Source organism: Scyliorhinus canicula, chromosome 6 (assembly GCF_902713615.1).
Source record: "Scyliorhinus canicula chromosome 6, sScyCan1.1, whole genome shotgun sequence".
NCBI classification, from domain to species: Eukaryota; Metazoa; Chordata; class Chondrichthyes; order Carcharhiniformes; family Scyliorhinidae; genus Scyliorhinus; species Scyliorhinus canicula.
The window spans coordinates 145331168-145357009 of record NC_052151.1 but is presented as its reverse complement, the minus strand read 5'-3'; the positions used below and the strand labels follow the sequence as shown (position 1 = coordinate 145357009).

General features: G+C 47.6%; 1 long non-coding RNA gene across 1 annotated transcript in view; it reads right to left on the bottom strand.

Moving 5' to 3' along the window:
* Positions 1-13696: 13696 nt before the first annotated feature.
* The window catches only part of LOC119966837, a 28768-nt gene continuing 16622 nt past the window's right edge, over positions 13697-25842 (bottom strand). Inside the window, exons 2-3 of the long non-coding RNA XR_005460851.1 lie at positions 22565-22674; positions 13697-13886 (exon numbers count right to left, since the gene is read on the bottom strand). This is a non-coding gene — a long non-coding RNA (uncharacterized LOC119966837). The remainder of the gene's footprint in view (positions 13887-22564; positions 22675-25842) is intronic.

Here is a 25842-nt window from a genome sequence, read left to right as displayed (position 1 = left end):
CTCCTTCCTTCCTCCCTAACCCCCCTTCCTCTTCTCCTCTGCACTTCCCCTTCTTCCCCTCACATCTCTTCCTTCCCCTCCCTCCCCTCTCCCCCTCCCTTCCTTCCCCTAGTTACATAAACACAACAGAACCACTGTGTTCATGTAAAACTATATATTTTATTGATCTTGTGTTAAAGTGAAAAGATGCATTTTGTGGCAAGAAATGTGGAAAAGTTGTCGTAGCTATTAAACAAATGTCATACAACAGCTGCTAATGTTAAACGTTATGTTAAATGTTAACATGGTATCAAAGTTTTGTATTCTAACATTATTTTTGTTGATAAGTGTTTTCCATTACACTTTACAACCTTATACAAATGTCTTACTGAAACATCAAAACACAACATTTAATTGTGAGATCATTGTAAATGAATAACATAATTAAAGTAAGTAACCCCTGCTGCAGGTCTGTAAGGAGATGATAGGCGATGTTATTTACGCTTTGTCCTTGATAGAAATCTACTTTTCTTATAGATAATAAAAGTTTAAAGGAAGAAATGATTTAGTGACATTATACTCCTAAAAGTCATATATTAGCCATGACAGCAGAAAAGGCTGAGAGCATGGGAAAAGATCTGGGGCGGAATTCTCCAACCCCCTGTAGGGTCGGGGAATTGCCCGGGGCCTTCGTAAATCCCGCCCCCGCCGTGGCCGGAATTCTCCGCCACCCGGGAATCAGCGGGGGCGGGAATTGCGCCCCGCCGGTCGACGGGCACCCCGCGGCAATTCTCCGGCCCGCGATGGGCCGAAGTCCCACCGCTGTCAGGCCTCTCCCGCTGACGTGGTTTAAACCACCTCTGCGCCGGCGGGAGCAGGCGGCGGGAGCGGGCCCCAGGGTCCTGGGGGGGGGGGCGTGGGGCGATCGGACCCCGTGGGGGGTGCCCCCACGGTGGCCTGGCCCGCGATCGGGCCTGTGCCGTGGGGGCACTCTTTTTCTTCCACCGCCGCCACTGCGCGGTTGTGATGTCAGCGGCCACTGACGCTCCGGCGCATGCGCAAACTCACGCCAACCAGCGAAGGCCTTTTGGCCAGCCCCAACGGCGGCTTACGTGGCGCCAAAGGCCATTGGCACCAGTCGGCGGAGCGGGAGCCACTCCGGCGCGGGCCTAGCCCCTAAAGGTGCAGAGAATTCTGCACCTTTGGGGAGGCCCGATGCCGGAGTGGTTGGCGCCACTCCGCTACGCCAGAACCCCCTGCCCCGCCGGGTAGGGGAGAATACCGCCCCTGATAAGGAAGTCAGTTTGAAAACTGACCATACATACTCCAAGTCCACGTTGCAGAGTAAACTCATTGTTATCATTACTGGGCAAATATCCTACTTCGAGAAAACATGGTGGGAAACAGGTGGTCCGATCACACCATATTATGGAAACATATAGAAATTTTCTCATACCACATTATCTCTTAAAACTTGATAGACAGACATTTCGGTGAAATGATATGAATCATAATTATTTTAACCCAATCACAGTCAGAAAGGGGACAGAACCTTAAAGATTATGATTTCCTTATGAGACCGGGAGAGAACCTTTTTTCTCTCTCTGTCTCTCTCTCTGTCTCTGAAATCATCTTTTAACATAATCTTTGAAAGCTATTCTTTACTTTGCTTTGCAAACTGCTATTTCTTTTTGTTTCATTTTTGTATTGTGCATTTTGATCTGAAGAAATTACCACAAACTGAATTGTATTTTGAATTCAACTCAACCATCTCACATAAGGAGACCAAAACTGCACACAATATACCAGTGGCGGGATTCTCTAATCCTGAGGCTAAGGGTTGATGCAGTCGGAAACACGGTTGAGTTTCTCGACGGTGTCAACACGGCCCCAGGATCAGCAATTCTGGCCCTACAGGGGGCCAGCAGGGCGCTGGAGCGGTTCACGCCACTCCAGCTGCTGATCCGGTCGTGGAATGGGTGCCGGGGGATGCGTGCATGCGCAGTGGGTCCGGCACGAACCCGTGCATGCGCAGTCCCACCGACGTGATTTCCACACACATGCGGCATCTCCCTTGTCCGCGCCGGCCCTGACCCAACATGGCGCAGGAGTACAGACGCCAGCGCGGAAGAAAGAGAGGCCGGCCCGCCGATCAGTGGGTCCCGATCATGGGACAGGCCACATCGGAGCCCCCCCCCCCAAACAAGCTGCCCCCGGACCCTTCAACGGCGAGGTCCTGCCGGCTGAGAGCAGGTGTGAACGGTGACGGCTGGACTCGGGTTTTTTTTCGGCTGGTCGGCCGATTCAGGAAAATTGCAGGGGGTCCACGTAGCGTGGCCCCTGACCGGCGCCACGCCAACCACGCCGACCCCAATGCCGCCGATTCTCCGCTCTGCGGATAATCGCGTCCCGCCCCAGGTGTGGTCTCACCAAGATCCTTTATAATTACAGCAGGACATCCCTGCTTCTGTACTCGAATCCTCTTGCTGTGAAAGCCAACATAGAATTTGCCTTCTTTACCGCCTGATGCAACTACATGCTTACCCTCAGCAACTGGTGTAAAAGAATACCCAGGTCTCGCATATTCCCCTCTATTAATTGATTACCATTCGGAAAATAATCAGCCTTCCTGTTTTTGCTACCGAAGTGGATAATCTTGCATTTATCCACATAATACTGCAACTGCCATGCCTTTGCTCACTCACTCAGCTTGTTCAAATCACACTTAAACATCTCTGAATCCTTTTCATAGCTCACCCTCCCTCCCAGCTTTGTCTCACCAGCACATTTGGAGATATTACATTTGGTTCCCTCATTGAAATCATTAATATATATCTTGTGAGTAGCTGGGTCCCAGCACCAATCCATGCGATGCTCCACTAATCACTGCCTGCCAATCAGGAAAATACTTTATTCCTACTCTTTGTTTCCAATCTGGCAACCAGTTTTTTATCCATCTTAATACGCTACCCTGAATTTCATGCGCTTTAATTTTACACAGTATTCTTTCTGTGCGACTTTGTCAAAAGCCCTTTGAAAGTCCAAATAAGCCACTTCCACTGGCTCCCCCTCATCAACTTAACTAGTTACATCCTTGATGAATTCCAATATATTTGTCAAGCATGATTTCCCCTTCATATACCCGTACTGACTCTGTTCGATTCTGCCACTGTTTTCCAAGTGATTTGCTGTTAAATCTTTCATAATTGACTCTCGCATTTTCCCCATTATCAACGTCAGTTTGACTGGTCTATAATTCCCAGTTTTCTGTCTACTTCCTTTTCAAAATAGTGGGGTTCCATTAACTACCCACCAATCTTTAGGAACTGTTCCACAGCCTATAAAACCTTGGAAGATGACCACCAATGTATCCTTTATTTCTAGGGGTCCTTCCTTAAATACTCTGGGATGTAGATTATTATCAGGTCACAGAGATTTACCGGCCTTCAATCCCATCAATTTCCCAAATACCATTTCCCTCCTAATACTGATTTATTTCAGTGCCTCCATCTCACGATACCCTGTGTTCCCCAACATCTCTGGTACGTTATTTGTGTCCTCTTCGTGAGGATAGGATCAAAGTGTACATTTAATTGGTTAGCTATTTCTTTGTTCCCCATTATAAATTTCTGATTCTTAATCTAAGAGTCCTTACCAATCTTCACCAATCTTTTTGTCTTCATATACCTATAGAAGCTTTTACAGTCAGATTTTATGTTCCCCGAGCACTTACTCTTGTAGTCCATTTTCACCTTCTCAATCAATCCCTTGGTCCTCCTTTGCTGAATTCTAAACTGCCCCCAATCCTGCTCCTTATCAATATGAACAGCTGCTGTCCACAAATGTGTGCACACGAAGAAAAAGAGAAGTACATGCAGAGGTTAGGGTCTGAAATTGTTCAATTCAACGTGTGTCCTGAAGGCAGTAAAGTCATTAATCAAAGGTAAGGTAGGAAAGTAGAATAGAATCATTACACTGTAGAAAGAGGCCATTAAGGTCTTCAAGTCTGCAATGACCCTCTGAAAGAGCACTCTACCGAGGCCCACATCCCTACCCTATCTCCATAAACCAGTAACTTCACCTAACCTTTTGGACACTAAGAGGCAATTTAGCATCGCCAATTCACATAACCTGCACATCTTTGAATTGTGGGAAGAAACAGGAGAACCCAAAGGAAACCCACGCAGAAATGGGAAGAACGTACAATGACCCAAGGCACGCACAATGACCCGGGTCCCTGGCACTGTGAGGCAGCAGTGCTAACCACTGTTCCACCGTGTGGCCCATGCTGTTCCATAAGCATCTGTTGAGTTTTATTGGAACAGTATCAAAGACCATTGAGAGAGGTCAGACTAGGAGCAGAGCAGATAACTAATATAAGTGACTTAGAAGCTGGAGTTACACTCGTGAATTGAATGCAGGTAATCCAAGAAATTATCACGCATTTATTCTCCCCAATATGGAGGAGACACAATGGCCAAAATCTTCCACATTCATTCGTAGGAAGTCTTACAACACCAGGTTAAAGTCCAACATGTTTGTTTCAAACACTAGCTTTCGGAGCACTGCTCCTTCCTCAGGTGAATGAGGAAGGAGCAGTGCTCCGAAAGCTAGTGTTTGAAACAAACATGTTGGACTTTAACTGGTGTTGTTAGACTTCTTACTGTGCTCACCCCAGTCCAACGCCGGCATCTCCACATCATGACATTCATCGTGGCTGGGATTTTCTGGTGCCGCCGAGAGTGAATGGAGTTTTGGCTGGAACGCCAGATTTTTCCATTCTCACTTGCAACGGGTGCCTCCACAACCCAAAGTGGGCAGTGAATGAATTGAGATACTAATTAGAAAGGAGTACAAGTAATAATTGCTGTTTCATCTCAAAGAGTGTTTGGACAGTGTGGAGGAAAGAGGTGAAACGGCAGGTTTACACTCACGAGGTCATTGCATTATTAGTGGAACAGATAGTACAATTCTTTATTTCAGTGCCTCCTTCTCACTTTACCTTGTGTTTCCCAACATTTCTGGTACGTTATTTGTGTCTTCTTAATGAGGATAGGATCAAAGTTTCCCATACGCTTCGGAGAATTGGACAACCAACAGGAGGCACTTCAAAGGTGTGTTTGGTGGTGGCATCACATGTTGCAAATGGCAGATGATTATGTAATGAATATAGACCCTGGTGGGGCGAAGATGAGAACCAGAGGAACCTTATTAAGATTCTTGCAAGTAGGCAAAGGAATGAGGGCAGGAGTACGAGAAGTGGAATGGACAGTGTTGAGGGCTCTTTCAACCACACAGGGCCAGATTCCTTGGTTGAGGACAAAGGAAGACGTATTAAAAGTGCTGGTAGGGAAGATTGCATCAGAACAGATGCAATGCAGAAACTGGGAGAATTAAATCAAGCTTTTTCAGAAAGGAGAATATGAGAAATTATAGGTGACATGGCTGTGAGAGTCAGTGGGCTTATAATGCAAATTGGTCAACCACTTATCACCACCTCCTTTTCCTTGGCACCATCAGCCTTTTGTCATTTAATCTTTCCTTTTTTCCACTCTATCACAGACCTTCCTGATTTTTCCCTCCCACTCTTTCCAGCCCTTTGCTGCTCAAATACTTGCTTTGAACTTAACTAAACATCGCTTAACTTTTGCTAGTTCTGATGGAAGGTCATTGACCTTAAACATTAATGCTGTTTTTCTCTCGACAGACATTGGGTGGGATTCTCCGGTCGCCGACGCCGAAATCGTGTTTGGCGATCGGCCGGGGAATCCCCATTTGCGGCGAAATCAGGGGCGACGCCGCTTTTGCGATGCTACGCCGCCTCAAAAGCCTGAGCACGCCATACGCTGCATGGACAGCTTCAGGACATCACCTGAGGCCCTCCCCCGATTCTCCGCCCCGATGGGCTGAATTCTCGACAGCGCCGAGCACTTATTTTTTTTTTGTGGACCCCGCGTGGCGGTTGTGGACTGTGGCCAGCGCCGTCACAGTCGAGGGGGGGTTTCTGCTGGCAGGCGGAGCTTTGATGGGGGCTGGGTGGACTGGTGGAGGATGGTCCTGAGGTTGCGAGGGGGGTTACTGGGGGACATTATTTGGCTGGCCGGTTCCTCACGCGGCCGGTGTGATGTTGCATGGCGGGCCGCTGCAGGCCGCCGCCGTGCGCTTGCGCAACCATGAACATGGCAATCCGCCAGCCGTGTCTTACGCTGCGCTTCTTCCACCAGCCGGAGGATCAGTGCAGCTGTTGCGACATTTTTCCTGGTGTGAAACTCCACTGTTCCTATGCTGGTGTCAGCATTTAGTCTGCAAATCGGAGAATCCAGTCCATTGTCTGACCTGCTGAGTATCTCCAGCATTTTCTATTTTTATTTTATTTTTTCCAGCATCACAGTGTTGTGCTTTACATTGCTGAGAATGAGGGCTGTAGAGAGCCACACCCATCAGTTGTTACATTTCCACCTAGGCTGGCTTCAGATTTTTAAGTAGATGTGATATTCTTGGACTATTTTTCATTTCAGTTGAGTACCCATGAATTCAGTGCCTTACTGCTTCAAGACCATTGGCAGTCTACTCAGTCTCCAATGAGAAAGTGACACATTCTTGCCACTACAACCTCCTCTGCCCCCTTGCATTCTGCACGTTTTTGGTTCCACAACTCAGAAACATTATTTAATGCTTCCCAGATAAAAATGACTCACTCAGTGCATGGCATTGAGAAAGCATTCAGAACATGAGAGGAACATCAGGAAAAACATAAGTACACGGAATCATAGGCAGTGGCCTTAATCTTCAGATAACCTCCCTCAATTGTGATGAAAGTAAGAAATTGTTAAATATTGGGCTGGATTCTTTGTCTCGCTGCGCCACATGTCTGTTTCATCATGCCAGCGGGATGTTCCGTTATGCCGGCTGGTCAGTGGGGTTTCCCATTGTGGGGTAGCCCTATGCCATCGGGAAACCCCCAGGCTGCAGACAAAATGGAGCATCCCGCCAGCGGAGAATCCAGTCCATTATATTTTGCATCTGGTGCAGTAAGGTTTTTGAAAGAATAGATTTGTTGCAGTAATAGTAGTAAAGAACCTAGGCTAAGGTACCTAGACTGTGTGTCCGTTAATGCTGTAATTAAGGAGTCTTAAAAGGTGAGGTCATAATTGATTCTAACCATTTACTTGTTTTCATACAGAGGGCTAATGGGATAATGTTATGATTTTGGAGGTTCTCTGGAGAGTAGGTAACTTATGAGTGGTTGTATTTAATCCTAACAAAGCAGGTTATGTGACACCTTAGTGGGATGCAAATAATGCAATTAATGGGAGGAGTCAAATCTGTCTAGTTTTGCAGTTTGCCACAGGATTTGAGTCTGACAAGACAGAAATATTTTACGTTGAACAGCAGGTTTACCAAATGCTGCTAGGTTGAGCAGAAGTTTCAGGTCTTGAAAAGGTCTCTCTCTCCAAAAGTCTCTCCACAACTAAGCAGGTAATCTGTGTGTTAACTTTATTTGGAAGAGGCATTTGAACTGTAATGGGTGCTTAATTGGAGGTAGTAGCAGATGTAGATAGTTTACGTTTTTAGTTGTGTTTAACAACACAAGTGTTGCTAATGTGGTGAACTATATGTTTAAGGTAAAGTTTGTTCAAATATGAAAGATACCTATTGGTCAGAGATCGATATATTTCTGATAAAATGCGGGTTAAAGGGATATGGAGAACAGGTGGGGGTCTGGATTTGAGACCAGGAAGAGATCAGCCATGATCTGATTGAATGGCAGAACTGGCTTAAGAGGCTAAATTGCCTACTTCTGCTCCTAATTCCTATGTTCCTATGCTCCTATATTAGGTGAAAGGTTGGAACTGAGGGCTATGTATTCGCAACACTACCCAGTTGAAGTGGAGGAAGGATTCTAATGTTTTGCATGCAAATAATGGCTATGAAGGGAAATTGCCAGGCATATTGTAAATATGATGTTAATCCCATTCTTAACCATTGAAAAAGTGTAAATGGTTAATTATGCAATTGTAAATTTTGGAAGGTGAAGAGTGTTCTGGTGCCCAAGAGAAAGGATAATGACCAGTAGCATCAAATCAGTGGATTTTTAGGTGCTGATACACAATTCTGGAAGTGATTGAATTTGCGTCTACCTGGCTCAAGGCAGTTTCCTTAGCTTTTGCTGAATCTTGAGGAGGTCTGGAGCGCACTCTTATTAAAGTGAAACATTTTTTTTGCTCCTCTCTTCAATGCCCTTGTCCCTATCCAGCTGTCTTAGTCAGATCCTCCAACAGAGGGCTTTCGTGAATAGGGGAACAAAATTACACATTGCAACTAATAGTATCTAGCAGTGAATCAATTATTGAAGCACATGCTTACTTCTTAGTTACCCTCTTGGTCTGGTACTGCAATCTTCAATTGTACTTGGTGTTTTAAATATCTCTCCCTCACTGCCAAGTACTGTGCTTTACAAACAATTTGCGCTGGCAAGCCGCCAATAGATAATTAAATGAACTGGTCATGTATATGTTTGCCGAGCATTGAGAGGTCCCATTCCCAGTTTACTGGCACAAATCCCAAGCATGGAATTTCAGATCCTATAAGATAAAAACACTTGTGAGAGACTTCTGCCAGAAGTGAATACTTAACACGATTTCCAACTAAATTATAAATGGTTTATGAACCGTTCCTGATAAATAGCATTCGCACTGGGAACTTTATAGGCTTTTAGTGGTTATTCTGTAACTTACCACTTCTTGAACAGCTCTGTTCACTATCACTTTCCTGATTTGTTAGCAAATTTTCCCAAATGTTTGGACCTATGGGATCCTGTTGATTCAAGGTATTATTTGAATTTTCCTCTCAAAATCTTCCTGAATTTTAAAAACAAGGTTGATGTTTTGTATGCAAGTAATAGCTATTCAGGGAAATGGCCAGACATATTGTAAGATATGGGTCAGGATTCTCCCAGGCCCCGTGCCACAATCGCGCCCTGCGTGGAGGCGGAGAATGGGACGTCGGACGTGCGAGGCCTTCACGCGATTCTTCGGCGACTGGAGATTCGCTGCCAGCTGCACGCGTGCGGTCAATGCAGCGCCGGTCGGGGGACGTTGAAAGTAGCCCCCTCGCCGATTCTCCGCGATTGACTGGCCAAGTTCCCGCTGGCGTGGTTCTCGTATGGTTCCACCCAGTGGGAGCTCAGCATTGCTGCTGCGGTGGGCGCCCTGGTAGGGGGAGGGTGGGTCAGTCTCCGGGGCGGCCTCCACGATGACCAGGCCCGCAATCGGGGGCCACCAATCAGCGGGCACACGCGATCTGGGGGACCGGGCCTACCTACATGCACGCTGGCCCGCTGCGTGGGTCCGCCATGTCGCGCAGGGCCGGCACCACAGGGCAGGGTCCCATATCAGAGCCGGGATTCTCCAATAATGGGGCTATGTCCCCACGCCTCCCAGAAACCAGGCGCAAATCACTCTGGACATTTTTCTAAAAAGTCTGGGGTGATTCTCCGTTGTTAAGAATATAAGAACATAAGAACTAGGAGCACGAGTAGGCCATCTAGCCCCTTGAGCCTGCTCCGCCATTCAACGGGATCATGGCTGATCTTTTGTAGACTCAGCTCCACTTTCCGGCCCGAACAACATAACCCTTAATCCCTTTATTCTTCAAAAAACTATCTATCTTTACCTTAAAACATTTAATGAAGGAGCCTCAACTGCTTCACTGGGCAAGGAATTCCATAGATTCACAACCCTTTGGGTGAAGAAGTTCCTCCTAAACTCAGTCCTAAATCTACTTCCCCTTATTTTGAGGCTATGCTCCCTAGTTCTGCTTTCACCCGCCAGTGGAAACAACCTGCCCGCATCTATCCTATCTATTCCCTTCATAATTTTATATGTTTCTATAAGATCCCCCCTCATCCTTCTAAATTCCAAAGAGTACAGTCCCAGTGTACTCAACCTCTCCTCGTAATCCAACCCCTTCAGCTCTGGGATTAACCCAGTGAATCTCCTCTGCACACCCTCTACCACCAGTACGTCCTTTCTCAAGTAAGGAGACCAAAACTGAACACAATACTCCAGGTGTGGCCTCACTAATACCTTATACAATTGCAGCATAACCTCCCTAGTCTTAAACTCCATCCCTCTAGCAATGAAGGACAAAATTCCATTTGCCTTCTTAATCACCTGTTGCACCTGTAAACCAACTTTCTGTGACTCATGCACTAGCACACCCAGGTCTCTCTGCACAGCAGCATGCTTTAATATTTTATCATTTAAATAATAATCCCGTTTGCTGTTATTCCTACCAAAATGGGTAACCTCATATTTGTCAACATTGTATTCCATCTGCCTGACCCTAGCCCATTCACTTAACCTATCCAGATCCCTCTGCAGACTTCCAGTATCCTCTGCACTTCTCGCTTTACCACTCATCTTAGTGTCGGCTGCAAACTTGGACACATTGCTCTTGGTCCCCAACTCCAAATCATCTGTTTAAATTTTGAACAATTGTGGGCCCAACACGGATCCCTGAGGGACACCACTAGCTACTGATTGCCAACCAGAGAAACACCCATTAATCCCCACTCTTTGCTTTCTATTAATTAACCAATCCTCTATCCATGCTACTACTTTACCCTTAATGCCATGCACCTTTATCTTATGCAGCAACCTTTTGTGTGGCACTTTGTCAAAGGCTTTCTGGAAATCCAGATATACCACATCCATTGGCTCCCCGTTATCTACTATACTGGTAATGTCCTCAAAGAATTCCACTAAATTAGTTAGGCATGACCTGCCGTTTATGAACCCATGCTGCGTCTGCCCAATGGGACAATTTCTATCCAGATGCCTCACTATTTCTTCCTTGATAATAGATTCCAGCATCTTCCCTACTACCCTAAGGGGGTTTGCAGGGTCTCGGCATGTGCCGCACAGTTCCTGCTGCCGTTACAGGGCCCTGCACTTCTGGCCGGGGGTCCGCGCATGTGCGCGGCAGTTGCCTGTGACGCCAGCGCCCGCCGATCGGTGGCACCCGATCGTGGGCCTGGCTGTCGTTGAGGCCCCCCCCGGAGACTGATCCCCCGCCCCCCTCCCCGCACGCCGTGACGCCGAGCTCCCGGCGCGAGGAAACATACGTGAACCACACCAGCGGGAACTAAGCCGGTCGACTGCAGAGAATCGCTGCATGGGCCTCTTTCAATGGCCCCCAACCTGCACCATGTCAACTGTGTACTCACAGCTGGTGGCGATTCTCCAGTGGCCGAAGAATTGCGCGAAGGCGTTGCATGTCTGATGCCCCATTCTCCGCCCCCATGCCGAGTGCGATTGCGGCGTGGGGGCTCGGACAATCCCAGTCCAGCAGCAGGAGCTGCGCGGCCCATGCCGGGGCCCTACTACTCCCCATAAAGTTGGAGAATCACTCCGGATTTTTTTCTTTTTTAGAAAAAGGTCCGGAGTGCTTCATGCCCGTTTTCTGCCAGGCGTGGGGACATAGCCCCATTATTGGAGTTTCCCAGCCATGATGTTAATTCCATTCCTCATCATTGAAAAATGTAAATGGTTAATTATGCAACTCTAAATTTTAGAGGATGTAGAGTATTCCGGTGCCCAAGAAAAAAGATAAAAAAGACCAGTTGCGTCAAACCAGGGGATTACTGTGGTGCTGATCTGCAATTCTGGATGTTATAGAATATGTTTTCAGTACCATTGCTCTATGGTGCTTGAATCAGCATGGCTTCATGAAAGCAAAATTGTGCCTGACTAATTTTTGAGAAAGTCTCAACCAGAGTGGATAGAGGGGAACCAGCAGATGTGTTGCAGAAAGCATTTGACAAGGCTCCTCACAAAAGGTTAATTCATAAGATAAGAGCCCATGGTATTGGAGGTAGTATATTGGCATGGTTAGGGTATTGGCTAATGGGCAGGAAACAGCAGGGGTGAATAAGGGATTCTTTTTCAGATTGGCGAACCGTACCCAGTGGTGTTCCACAGTGATCAGTGCTGGGAGCACAACTGTTTACAATATATATTAATGACTTGGAGGACAAAATTGAATGTACTGTAGCAAAATTTGCAGACGGCACAAATATCGGTGGAAAGGTAAGTATTTCACTGTTTTCAAACAAGCAGTGAGATGTGAAAAGGTTGTTATTATTGTTTTTTTAATTTGTTTTTCCGATTAAGGGTCAATGTAGCATGGTCAATCCACCTACCATACACATCTTTGGGTTGTAGAGGTGAGACCCATGCAGACACGGGGAGAATGTGCAAACTCCACACGGACAGTGACGCAGAGCTGGGATTGAACCCGGGTCTCACTGCGAGACGCAGCAGTGCTAGCCACACTGCCACCGTGCTGCCATTGGATGTTATTATTGTTGTAACTGTTCTGTGCAATCTTTGAACTGGTAATGAGTGACATCAATTTTGGTAGCACTGTCACAAAGCAAGATGACTAACAGTCTTTATTTTGAAGGAAATGTAGACTGATTGCTGCTAATGATGGGAAGATGCAGATTATAACTACAGCAAAAAAAATAGACTTTGCATCAATGCCGAAAAAAGCAGAGATAATGTCCGTCACTGAAGATAGAGTAGGCACAGTCAAGATTATGTCAGATTACAAGCTAAAATAATTAGATTTGTTGGTCTACTTGGACAGTCTCATTACAGAATGTGGAAGATGTTTGGGGGTATTAAAAGAGGAGAATTTGAATTATGCCACCTGGTAACCAAAAGCAATATTGGTGTAAATGAAGTCAAGGCTTTATCAATGTCTTATCGTGACATTCGTCTTTTATGGCAGTGAGCTGCGAACATGAAGGATTCAAGATTGTGAAAGATTTGCAGTTCCAAACTGTTCTGCTTGGGGAAGATAATGGGCTTAAGCTGACTGTACAGGTGATGGGTTCATGCAGACTGAAACAATGACAAAAGAAGGACATCAGCTGACAAATCAATGTAGAAACAACGCTGGTTGATGGAATTCAGACACAGTAGATGCAGGTAGCATGTTGCAGATTCTACTCTTCACAAAGATGGCTGCTCTCTATCGAAAAGTGTCAAAAATATTGTCAGTGATGATGGGTGACCTAAGCTTAGCGAAAGGGAGAGAAAATGAGCCAAAAGTAAGCAGTTTGAGCTAAAACGCCCTCACACGACTCAGGGCCCAAATATTAATGCACTGTCACAACCCTGATGATGGTTTACTGTGCCTGCTTTCCAACAGGGGGATTATCTGTGCAGCAAAGGAGGCAGGCTGAAGAAAGGGATGTTTTTCTACAAGAGGACAAATCAAGGGAAACATTTAATTATGATTTGCATGTAAATATGGAACTGCAGGACTGGACTTCCATTCAATAACAGTTCAACTTTAATAGAGCTAGACCAATATTCCTGTATCCGAATGTTCCGGTTAATTATCATTAATTATTTCTGGTAGAAACTAACAATCTCAGAGCCTTCATTGCTCCTCTTGGAAAAGGTGGAAAGCGGTGTCAGCCTTGGCTCAGTTTACTGCTTTTTCTTGTGTCTTGCTCGCAGAATTCTTGGAATTTGTCCAGGACTGCCTGGAAGTCGATCTTGTTTTGCCCCTTTGAGTATTTGAAGGTCTCGAAGATTTCTGCTGCTTTTCCACCCGCGATGGTGAGTAGAAGCTTTATTTTCTCTGCATCCGCCATGCCATCTAGGTCGGACGCTACCAGGTAGATCTTGAATCTCTGCCTGAACGCACGCCAGTTTTCACTGAGATTGCCTTGGTACCTGAGCTGCTGTGGAACCCGAATCTCGAACATCTTGCCTGGGTGGTGTTGCTGATTTATTTAGTTGAACTATAGGGATTCAACAGGTCACTCCTAGGTACCATGTTGTGTTATGCTTCTTCACGTAGCATAAGCTGCTTCCTTGATGTAAACTCTGAGAAAGGAAGGTTCAGACTTGGAGATAGGTTTAACACATTTATTGAACAGTTAACAATTCTCCTACTTGGGTTTGACTCTCTTGCTAATCTAATTACAGTAACTATATCTAACTAACCAGGATGCTCAGATCCATGCAGTGGGTGTGATGCTTTCCTGATCTGCCCCTGTGTCTCTGAGTGTCACCGACGGAAAGAGAAAGAGCATATGTGCGCTGTCCTTTTATATGGGTAGCCCCCTTGTGATAGTGTCACCTCTGGGTGTGTCTTGACTGCCCATTGGTTGTGTCCTATCTTACTGACCTATTGGTTAAATGCGTGTGTGTCATGATGTCTCTGGTGCTCCCTCTAGTGTTTATTTAGTCCCAGTGTATTTAAATTAACCCCTTGTGTATTTACAGGGTCTTAGTGTATCTACAGTAACCCCCTGTGTATTTACAGTGATGCATATCACCACAGAAAAGGTGGCAGGCGGTATCAGCCTTGGCTCAGATGGCGGCACCTTGTCTCTCAACCAGACAATTGTATGTTCAAGTTCTCTTCTAGATACTTGAGCACATTTGGATTTTGGATTTTTGTTTATTGTCACGTGTACCAAGGTGCAGCAAAAAGTATTTTGATCTTGGTTGAGTTGGAAGTGCTGCTTTTCAGCTGAGGTTCAAGACCCATCTCCTATCTCAGGTGGACGTGAAAGATCACTTGGCGCTATTCGGACAAAAGCTCCCCTGATGTCCTGGCCTACCTAACCCTCAAACAACATCTGAAACAGAAAATCAGGTCATTATCGCCTTGTTGTTTCTGGCAGCTTGCTGTGCGCAAGTTGGCTGCCATATTTCCCACACTGTAACAATGAGTATACTTTAGAAAAACACAAGTCTGTAGTTGTCTGGAATGTGTTTTGGGTATCCTGGGATTGTAAAAGGCACTGGTTCTTCCTTTCCTAATGATTAATTAACTGCCATATTACGGAATTGCACTTTCACTTATGCCAATTTTTGTCGGATGTAATTCCATCGGTCATTCAAATAATCATATGTTATGAACTAATACAGCAGGTTCAGAAATAAGTTTTCAAAAGCAATACAATTCTAAAATGTCACCATTACGTCTTTTGATCATCTTGATATTTCTGTGTTGTCAGTCTCAAATCCATTTCACTCCCGTAGCCAGGGAATCCCCATTCATGGCTTAGAACATAGAACATAGAACATTACAGCGCAGTACGGGCCCTTCGGCCCTCGATGTTGCGCCGACCTGTGAAACCATCTGAAGCCTATCTGACCTACACTATTCCATTTTCATCCATATGTCTAGCCAGTGACTACTTAAATGCCCTTAAAGTTGGCGAGTCTACTACTGTTGCAGGCAGGGCGTTCCACACCCCTACTACTCTCTGAGTAAAGAAACTGCCTCTGACATCTGTCCTTTATCTATCACCCCTCAATTTAAAGCTATGTCCCCTCGTGTTGGTCATCACCATCCGAGGAAAAAGACTCTCACTGTCCACCCTATCTAACCCTCTGACTATCTTATATGTCTCTATTAAGTCACCTCTCAGCCTTCTCCTCTCTAACGAAAACAACCTCAATTCCCTCAGTCTTTCCTCGTAAGACCTTCCCTCCATACCAGGCAACATCCTAGTAAAACTCCTCTGAACCCTTTCCAAAGCTTCCACATCCTTCCTATAATGTGGTGACCAGAACTGCACGCAGTACTCCAGGTGCGGCCGCACCAGAGTTATGTACAGCTGCAGCATGACCTTGTGGTTCCGAAACTCAATCCCCCTGCTTATAAAGGCTAGCACACCATATGCCTTCTTAACAGCCCTATTAACCTGGGTGGCAACTTTCAGGGATTTATGTACCTGGATGCCGAGATCTCTCTGTTCATCTACACTACCAAGAATCTTGCCATTAGCCCAGTACTCTGCATTCCTGTTACTCCTTCCAAAGTGAACCACCTCACACTTTTCCGCATTAAACTCCATCTGCCACCTCTCAGCCCAGCTCTGCAGCTTATCTATGTCCCTCTGTATCCTATAACATCCTTCAGCACTATCCACAACTCCACCGACCTTCGTGTCATCTGCAAATTTACTAACCCATCCTTCTACACCCTCTTCCAGGTCATTTATAAAAATGACAAACAGCAGTGGCCCCAAAACAGATCCTTGCGGTACACCATTAGTAACTGAACTCCAGGATGAACATTTGCCATCAACCACCACCCTCTGTCTTCTTTCAGCTAGCCAATTACTGATCCAAACCGCTAAATCACCTTCAATTCCATACTTCCTTATTTTCTGCAATAGCCTACCGTGGGGAACCTTATTAAACGCCTTACTGAAATCCATATACACCACATCAACAGCTTTACCCTGATCCACCTGTTTGGTCACCTTCTCAAAAAACTCAATAAGGTTTGTGAGGCATGACCTACCCTTCACAAAACCGTGTTGACTATCGCTAATCAACTTGTTCTTTTCAAGATGATTATAAACCCTATCTCTTATAACCTTTTCCAACATTTTAGCCACAACCGAAGTAAGGCTCACAGGTCTATAATTACCAGGGTTGTCTCTACTCCCCTTCTTGAACAAGGGGACAACATTTGCTATCCTCCAGTCTTCCGGCACTATTCCTGTCGACAAAGACGACATAAAGATCAAGGACAAAGGCTCTGCAATCTCCTCCCTGGCTTCCCAGAGAATCCTAGGATAAATCCCATCTGGCCCAGGGGACTTATCTATCTTGACATTTTCCAAAATTGCTAACACCTCCTCCTTTTGAACCTCAATTCCATCTAGCCTGGTCGACTGAACCTGAGTGTTCTCCTCGACAACATTGTCTTTCTCCAGTGTAAACACTGACGAAAAATATCCATTTAACGCTTCCCCTATCTCCTCTGATTCCACACACAACTTTCCACTACTATCCTTGATTGGCCCTAATCTTACTCTAGTCATTCTTTTGTTCCTGATATACCTATAGAAAGCCTTAGGGTTTTCCTTGATCCTATCCGCCAACGACTTTTCGTGTCCTCTCCTCGCTCTTCTTAACTCTCCCTTTAGGTCCTTCCTGGCTAACTTGTAACTCTCAAGTGCCCTAACTGAGCCTTCATGTCTCATCCTAACATAAGCCTTCTTCTTCCTCTTGACAAGTGCTTCAACTTCCTTAGTAACCCACGGTTCCCTTGCTCGACAACTTCCTCCCTGCCTGACAGGTACATACTTATCAAGGACACGCAGTAGCTGTTCCTTGAAAAAGCTCCACATTTCGATTGTACCCATCCCCTGCAGTTTCCTTCCCCATCCTATACATCCTAAATCTTGCCGAATAGCATCATAATTGCCTTTCCCCCAGCTATAATTCTTGCCTTGCGGTATATACCTATCCCTGCCCATTGCTAAAGTAAACATAACCGAGTTGTGATCACTATCACCAAAGTGCTCACCTACATCTAAATCTAACACCTGGCCGGGTTCATTACCCAGTACCAAATCCAATGTGGCCTCGCCCCTTGTTGGCCTGTCTACATACTGTGTCAGAAAACCCTCCTGCACACACTGCACAAAAACTGACCCATCTATAGTACTCGAACTATAGTATTTCCAGTCAATATTTGGAAAGTTAAAGTCCCCCATAACAACTACCCTGTTACTCTCGCTCCTGTCGAGAATCATCTTTGCAATCCTTTCCTCTACATCTCTGGAACTATTCGGAGGTCTATAGACAACTCCCAACAGGGTGACCTCTCCTCTACTGTTCCTACCCTTGGCCCATACTACCTCAGTAGACGAGTCCTCAAGCGTCCTTTCTACCACCGTAATACTTTCCTTGATTAACAATGCCACACCCCCCCCTCTTTTACCATCTTCTCTGTTCTTACAGAAACATCTAAATCCTGGAACCTGCAACAACCATTCCTGTCCTTGCTCTACCCATGTCTCCGAAATCGCCACAACATCGAGATCCCTGTACCAACCCATGCTGCACGCTCACGCACCTTATTCCGGATGCTCCTGGCGTTGAAGTAGACACACTTCAAACCAGCGTCCTGCTTGCCAGTGCCCTCTTTCGAACTTTTAACCCTATCCCTGACCTCACTACTCACTCTCAACATCCTGTACACTGGGACTACAATTTAGGTTCCCATCCTCCTGCTGAATTAGTTTAAACCCCCCCCGAAGAGCACTAGCAAATCTCCCCCCCAGGATATTGGTACCCCTCTGGTTCAGGTGAAGACCATCCTGTTTGTAGAGGTCCCACCTACCCCAGAATGAGCCCCAATTATCCAGGAAACCAAAACCCTCCCTCCTGCACCATCCCTGTAGCCACGTGTTCAACTCCTCTCTCTCCTTATTTCTCACTTCGCTAGCACATGGCACGGGTAACAACCCAGAGATAACAACTCTGTTTGTTCTAGCTCTCAGCTTCCACCCTAGCTCCCTGAATTTCTGTCTCAAATTCCCATCTCTCTTCCTACCTATGTCGTTGGTACCTATGTGGACCACGACTTGGTGCTGCTCCCCCTCCCACTTAAGTATCCCAAAAACACGATCAGAGACATCACGAACCCTGGCACCTGGGAGGCAACACACCAACCGTGAGTCTCTTTCGTTCCCACAGAACCTCCTGTCTGTTCCTCTAACTATGGAGTCCCCAATGACAAGTGCTCTGTTCCTCTTCTCCCTTCCCTTCTGAGCAACAGGGACAGACTCTGTGCCAGAGACCTGTGCCCTATTGCTGACCCCTGGTAAGTCGTCCCCCGCAACAGTATCCAAAACGGTATACTTGTTATAGAGGGGAACGACCACAGGGGATCCCTGCACAGCCTGCCAGTTCCCTCTCCCTCCCCTGACGGTAACCCATCTACCTTCTTCTTTTACCTGAGGTGTGACTACCTCCCTATAACTCCTCTCAATAACCTCCTCCGCCTCCCGAATGATCCGAAGTTCATCCAGCTCCAGCTCCAGGTACCTAACGCGGCTCTCGAGGAGCTGGAGTTGGGTGCACTTCCCGCAGATGTAGTCAGAAGGGACACTAGAGGTGACCCTTTCCTCCCACATTCTGCAGGAGGAACATTCAACTGCCCTAGCCTCCATTCCCACTGAACTAACTTCCCAACTACTGAAAAATAAAAATAAAAAACTTGTTAGTTTAGCAATCCAATGGACAGAACTTTTTTTTTGGTTAGAGGAGGAGGATGGGTGGGAGACACTACGTAAGTAGTGTTTCGGGTAAAGCTGTCACTCGAGAACAGCCCCTTCACAAACCACCTTCAACTTACGCTGACCGCACTGCACGTATGCAAATCTCCCCGGAACAGCCAATCAGAAGCTCTGCTCTGCTGCCCTCTGCTGGATGCTTGCCTTCCGTCGAACTCCTCGGGTCACTGATGCAGGTGCACCTTCAACTTACACTGACCGCACTGCACGTATGCAAATCTCCCCGGAACAGCCAATCAGAAGCTCTGCTCTGCTGCCCTCTGCTGGATGCTTGCCTTCCGTCGAACCCATTAACGCTTCTCTTCCCACTCATACACCATTATCCCTGGTGTCACTCAAGTACCTGTCCTTGGCCTGTTCCTATTTCCTGTTTGCAGTGCTGTCCCTTGGCAGCTTTACCGCAAAGCACATCAGTTTTCACACGTAAGCCTACAAACTTTATCTCACTCGATCCCTCCACTGCCTCTAAATTGGCAGACAGCTTATCCAGCCTCCAGTACTAGTGGGGCAGAAATTTCCTCCAATTAAATAATGTTCCGCATCACAAACTCTGCTCTCTTACCACTAATTCCCTCCTTCCCCATGGCAACTGTCTCAGGCTGACCCAGGGTGTTTGATATCTTGATGTCATATTTGACCCCAAGATGAGTTTCCAATCATAAATACCGCCTATTCATCACTACCGCCTATTTCCATTTCTGTGACATTACTCAACTCTGCCCCTGCCTCATCTGTTTTATTGCTGGAGCCATCATCTGTGCCTTTGGTTACCTTCAGCCTTGACAATTCTGACACACTCCTGGCCAGCCTTCCACATTCTACTCTCTGTCTCACAAAATCATCCAAAGCTTTGCTGCATGCGTCCTAACTCATAAGAAATCTCATTGACCCATTTCCGCTATGTCGCTGACCTACTCTGGTTTCTGATTAATTAACGATGTGAGTTTAAAATTCTCATATTTTTTTCAAATCCCTCCATGGTCCAACTCTGTAATCTCCTCTAATCCAGCCCTCTTGAGAATCTCTGAGTTTAATTGCTCTACCATTGATGATCACGCCTTCAGCTGCCTAGGCCGAAGCGTTGTAATTCCCTCACTGATTCACCTTGCTGTCTTCCTTTAAGGATCTCCTTAAAACCCCTTTGACCAATTGCTTTTGGTCTTCTGCCGTAATATTTCCTTATGTGACTCAGTGTTATATTTTGTCTTATCAGGCCTCTATGAAGCACCTTGGGACATCTTAAAGATGCTATATACATATAAATTGTTGTTGTTTTCCCTCTGAGTATGGTCACTCTGCTTTTTAGTTGGGGCCTTTGCATAAGCAGTCCTACATCAAGCTGGAGTCCAATGTCATACATAGCAATGAATAGTATTCCTGGGCATATGAGGGAGAGAGCCCAAATGCTGCTGATGGTCATACTCCTGCCTCTGAGTTGCAAGGTCCTGGGTTTGAGTCCTTCTCCAGGACTTGTTGGCCATGGAAGAATCCAGTCACTGGTGCGGAACCCCAGAAGGTAAAAACAGGGAAATAGGAATACTGGTCCCAACTGGCCTTGTACACCTTAAAATGGAACACCAATAAAAACTGGGAAATAAGGATGCAGGTCCGATCAGTTTTTTTCCTATTGGGAAGCCAATATGTATTGGTGCTAATTCCCAGCCCAGATAAATGGGAAGTGTTAGTGACAGGAAGGGCATCCAGCAGTAAAATCTGCCAAATCCAGAGAAGAGTGGTTGGTATGAAGAGTGATCAACCAGAATCGGAGTGATCCCATGTAACATGAGGAAAGTTGAAAAAGGAAGAGAGAACGAGAGAGAGAGAGAGAGAGAGATAGATAGATAGATAGATAGATAGATAGTCTTGTAACCCCACCCTCTGCCTTTCTATGGAGCCTGCTGCCATCCTGCTCCCACTGGCAAAAGGCCATGGCATAGGCCCCAAGGTGAAGGCAATACAATGGATGAAGGAGTTGATTTTAATATTGAATTTTCAAAATAAAGGAGAATGGACTTCGGTTCTGATACCTCCTAATAGGCTCAGTGTGGGAAGGTGAATATAAGTGAATAAGATTCTAGATATGTCTCAACAAAGAGACAGAAAGGCAGCAGCTGAAAGGTGAAAGAACCAATAGTGTTGAGTGATGAGAGGTGAGGAAAACAGAAATGGAATAGCATGAGAGACAGGAATAAAATCATGAGAGATGGTAAATATAGAAGCTGATTAGTGAAAGGGCACACGAAAGAAAATGCTCTCTGAATCATGAAAACAGTGACGTACTGACAATAATAATGGGGAAATAACTCCACATTCACATTAAGAGAGATTAATTTTTACCACTGACATACATTTTCTTAACAGGCAATGAATATTAAGCAGCTGAACCTATTGGAATCATTGTATTACTTAAAAACACTGCATTAGGCATGTGCATTTTTGTATTCTGTACTTTCCTCCAAATTAAAACTTTCTGATGCGACTCCCTGGCAATGTCAACTGAATCCCTAATAATACTGCATGACCATCAGCCGGTTGGCTGTCTGAATTAACAATCTGTCAGCAATAACAAACTAGGCCAGACCAGCAAATGGGATTCACAGACAGACTACATCCCTCCATCTACAGTGTGCCTGGTATGGAAATCTATCCCACCAAGGTGATAAGTTAGTGATTTTACAGCGGAAGCAGCAGCAATGGGGTGGCACGATGGCACAGTGCTAAGCACAGGTGACTCACAGCGCCAGGTACCCGGGTTCAATTCCAGCCTTGGGTGGCTGTGTGGAGTTTGTATGTTCTCCCCAATGCGTGGGATTCCTCCGGGTGCTCCGGTTTCCTCCCACAGTCCAAGGATGCAAGGTTAGGTGGATTGGCCATGCTAAATTGCTGCTCAGTGTCCAAGGATTTACAGGTTAGATTACGGGGTTACGGAGATAGGGCGGGGTGGATGGAGGAATGGAGAAGGGCAGGATTCTCTTTCGGAGGGTCAGTACAGACTCGATGGACCAAATGGCCTCTTTCTGCACTGTAGGAATTCGAGGATTCTATGAACAGCAACTTATTTTGATGTAGCATCTCTCATGAGATGAACATGTCTCAAAGTGCTTTACAGGAACATTATCAAACACCAATCCATTGAAAGAGATATCAGAGCAGATGACCAAAATCTTGATAATCAAGGTAGGTTTTAAGGAGCATTTTAGAGGAGAAAAGAGGGTTAATGAGATGGAAAGATTTAGAGAGATAATTTTGGAACCTACAGCCTCTGCCACTGGGGTGTGATTGCTTCTGGTGGATTGATTATAATCAGGGATGCACGAGAAGTTATAATCGAAGGATTACAGATAACTCAGAGGGTTATGGGGCTGTAGGAGGTGACAGAAATAGGGAGGAGTGAAGCAATGGAGGGATTTGGCAACATGGATGATCATTTAAAATGAAGGCATTGCTTACTGGTAACCAGTGGAGATCTGCGAGAATGGGGTTAGGAATGACCAGGACTTGGTGCGAGTTAGGTTCCATGCAGCAGGGAGCAGGCTTGATATAATCCAGAGGACCCAAATCTGAAAGGAAATTTGATGAACTGTGAATTAGCAACTTTCCAAGTGCAAGATATCTGCTACCTCAATCAACTATATTGGGAAAAAAAACAGTTATGCACGGGATTCTCTGTTCCTGAGACAAAGTGTATGATCCAGGCACAGGATTTGTGGAGTTCCACGTCAGCAAACTGGCGTTGCACCTGGAACAATTCAGCTACTGTTAATGGGTTAGCACCTCCACCACGTAGAACATAATCGATTCCAATGAGAAGTGGTGCCGGATTCGCCGGGTGTGAGATTGAAACGCAGGAGGCTGACAAGTTGCAGTGTGTGTGTGGGGAGTGACACTTCACTCCCCACACACACCAGCTCAGCCAACAAGATGGCAGTGCAGAGAGCGGTCCCAAGATTCACCGATGCTGATCTGGAGCCCCTCCTGGATGTGGTGGAGGAGAGGCGGTTGACCCTGTACCCTGGCCCGGGAAGGAGGCTGCCAGTTGCCGTGCCTGGGCGCAGGTGGCAGAGACGGTCAGCGGTGAGCAATACCGTCTGAACCGGCCAGCAGTGCTGTAAAAAAAACTGCACAACCTCCTCAGCAAGGCTAGGACGGGTAGGCAGCACTGTGCCCCTGGCATCAACCCCCATCCCACACATCCGTAACCCGACTGCCCGCTCTACACCTGGAAGGCTGCAGAACCCCCACCCTGCACCACATGCCAGCATCCATACTGGCCACCATGGCCGGGTGCCCTGGCCACTGAGGCTACCAGCCACCCAACCCCTGGCTGCATGCGTCGGACTGTCTAACACTGTCATTTTCTGCTTCCCCACTCCCCCAGGAGAAGGTCGCTCATAACATTGTGAATCGGAGAAATCTCGGAGGAACTGCCAGACCTGCGGCCTGTCACCGTGGCAGATCAGAGCCCTGGATGTGGTCGGCGGCCAGAGGAAAGGGCGGTCCCCGGGTGGAGTTTGGCCGCGGGTGAGAAAGTGAAACCCTGTTGAGTTCTGGTTCCCCGTGACACGTCGGTCAACACCAACACCCCGTCCCCCCCACCCAACACCACCCTCACCCCGAACCATCCCCACCACCCCCGGCCCGTGGTCTAATCATTCGACTTGTCTTGTGTCTTGCAGGACCTGCTAGTGATAGGGCGGGTCCATCTGGTGTCCCTCGCCCCCAGCCAGTACCACAGCCGGAGGCCCCCCCCCCCCGTGAATCGAGCAGCGACGGGGAGAGCGGCTCGAGCACCAGCTCTCTGCCCGAGACTCAGGAGACCCCAGAGTTCGAGTCCAATGTTGACACAGATTTTCCGTCACAGCTGTCTCCAACACCCTCCACCATCCGGGAGACACTCACCTCTTTAGGGCACTTTAGTGAAGAGGCTCCTGGGACACTATCTGTTGTGCACCACACAGCTGAACCGGTACATCAGGTTGAGGTAGGAACTCCTGAGGGGGCGGACGGTCGGAGGCCAGGCCGACCCCAGGAACTAGCTGCTGTCCAGATTGGTCTCGGCCTTTGGAACGGACAAGCCCGGCGATCGTGGAGATGCAGTCGCAAAGCCAGGGACTACATTAGGGGTTGTCGGTGAGCATCCAACTGCGTTCAGGAGCAGAAGGTGCTGCCGAACATGTGTGTAACCTAGGCCAACGTTGAGCGGTGTCCGCGGTGGAGGCGCTGGGGCAAGGGCTGCGGCTGTGGATCAACATGTCCAAGGCCTGGGACACTCTGTGCAGGTGCTGGCCGAGGCCCAGGGCAGGGTTGGCACCCCACAGGCAGCCATGTGCAAGAGCCCTTGGAAATTGCAGTGGCGCTACTGAGTGTGGCCCAGCCACAGCAGGCATTGACCAGGCGCTGACCAACATTGTGCAGACACAGATGGAGGTAGCCCAATCCCAGAAGGTGGTGGCACAATCAATGGGTGATGTGGCACAGCCCCAGACGGAGATGGTCCACTCCCTATGATCCATGCGCGGACCGACGAAAGCCTTTCGGCCAGCCCCGCTTCCGGGGGCGCTGGTTTTTTGCGCTGGTCTTCTGGTGGCAACCGCTCCGGCGCGGGGCTGGCCCCCAAAGGTGGGGAGAATTCCCCACCTTTAGGGAGGCGCGACCCCTGAGTGGTTGGCGCCACTCCCCTACTCCGGGACCCTCCGTCACGCCGGGTAGGGGAGAACTCCGCCCAAGATGCATGACCTCACCAGGGCTGCCAGGGTAAGTGCCAAGAGGGTTCCCCCGGGTCACAACCATCCCTCCCCCCTTTACTTCATCACCCATCTCCCCCCCCCTCCCCCCCTGGCACGTGGAGTGGAGGGGGATTGGGGCAGAGTGAGTTGAGGATGGGTCACAAAGTTGTCACAGACCCAGCGCTCTGGCCCCCGTGGAGAGATGCAATGGTCTTATTACAACTTGACCCCCAAACCGTGCCAGTATCTGAACGGACTGCTGATACCTGCCGTATTGTAATGATCTACCTATGCCCCCTCTCCCAACAGGACAAGACTGTGAGCGGAACAAGACTGGAGGGGGTTCGCCCATCCTGCACCCCCTCACCACGTTTGGGCAGAGGGCACTGGACCTTGTTGGGGGATCTTCCACATGGGAGATCGCGCAATGCGAGGTTGGCGGAGCTGCAACAAGTGAGACAACCCTGCATGACAAACACCCCCCTTCCCCCATCCTCTGTCCCTTCACACCCTGCCCACTGGGATACCTCCCCCATCCTCTGTACCTTCACACTCTGCTCACTGGGACCGTCCAGCGCCCGGCCGAGCGTATCTAAATAACCCATTTCATTCTCTTCCCTAGGACGTGATGCCGAACGACCAGGGCCGCCTGCCTCCAGGCGGACACAGGCATCTGCCCCCACCTCACCCGGGGCCGCACGACAGAGGGTGCCCGATCAGTGGAGAGTCCCATCTTCCCCAACTAAATCTGTGGAGCAGGACGCCCAGAGGGTGGCGACAGAGCAAGAGAGAGAAATGGCCCGCGAACGCCCTGCGGCCTCTCAGCGGGCTGATGACATAGAGGAGGCGTCCACCCAAGATGACCTCGAGCTTGCGGCACAGCTATCTCCCACACCATCCACCATCCCAGAGACACTCACCCCGGCTGGCCTATTTAGTGATGAGGCTCCTGGGTCACAGTCTGGGTCGCACATCACAGCTGAGCAGGTACAGCAGGTGGAG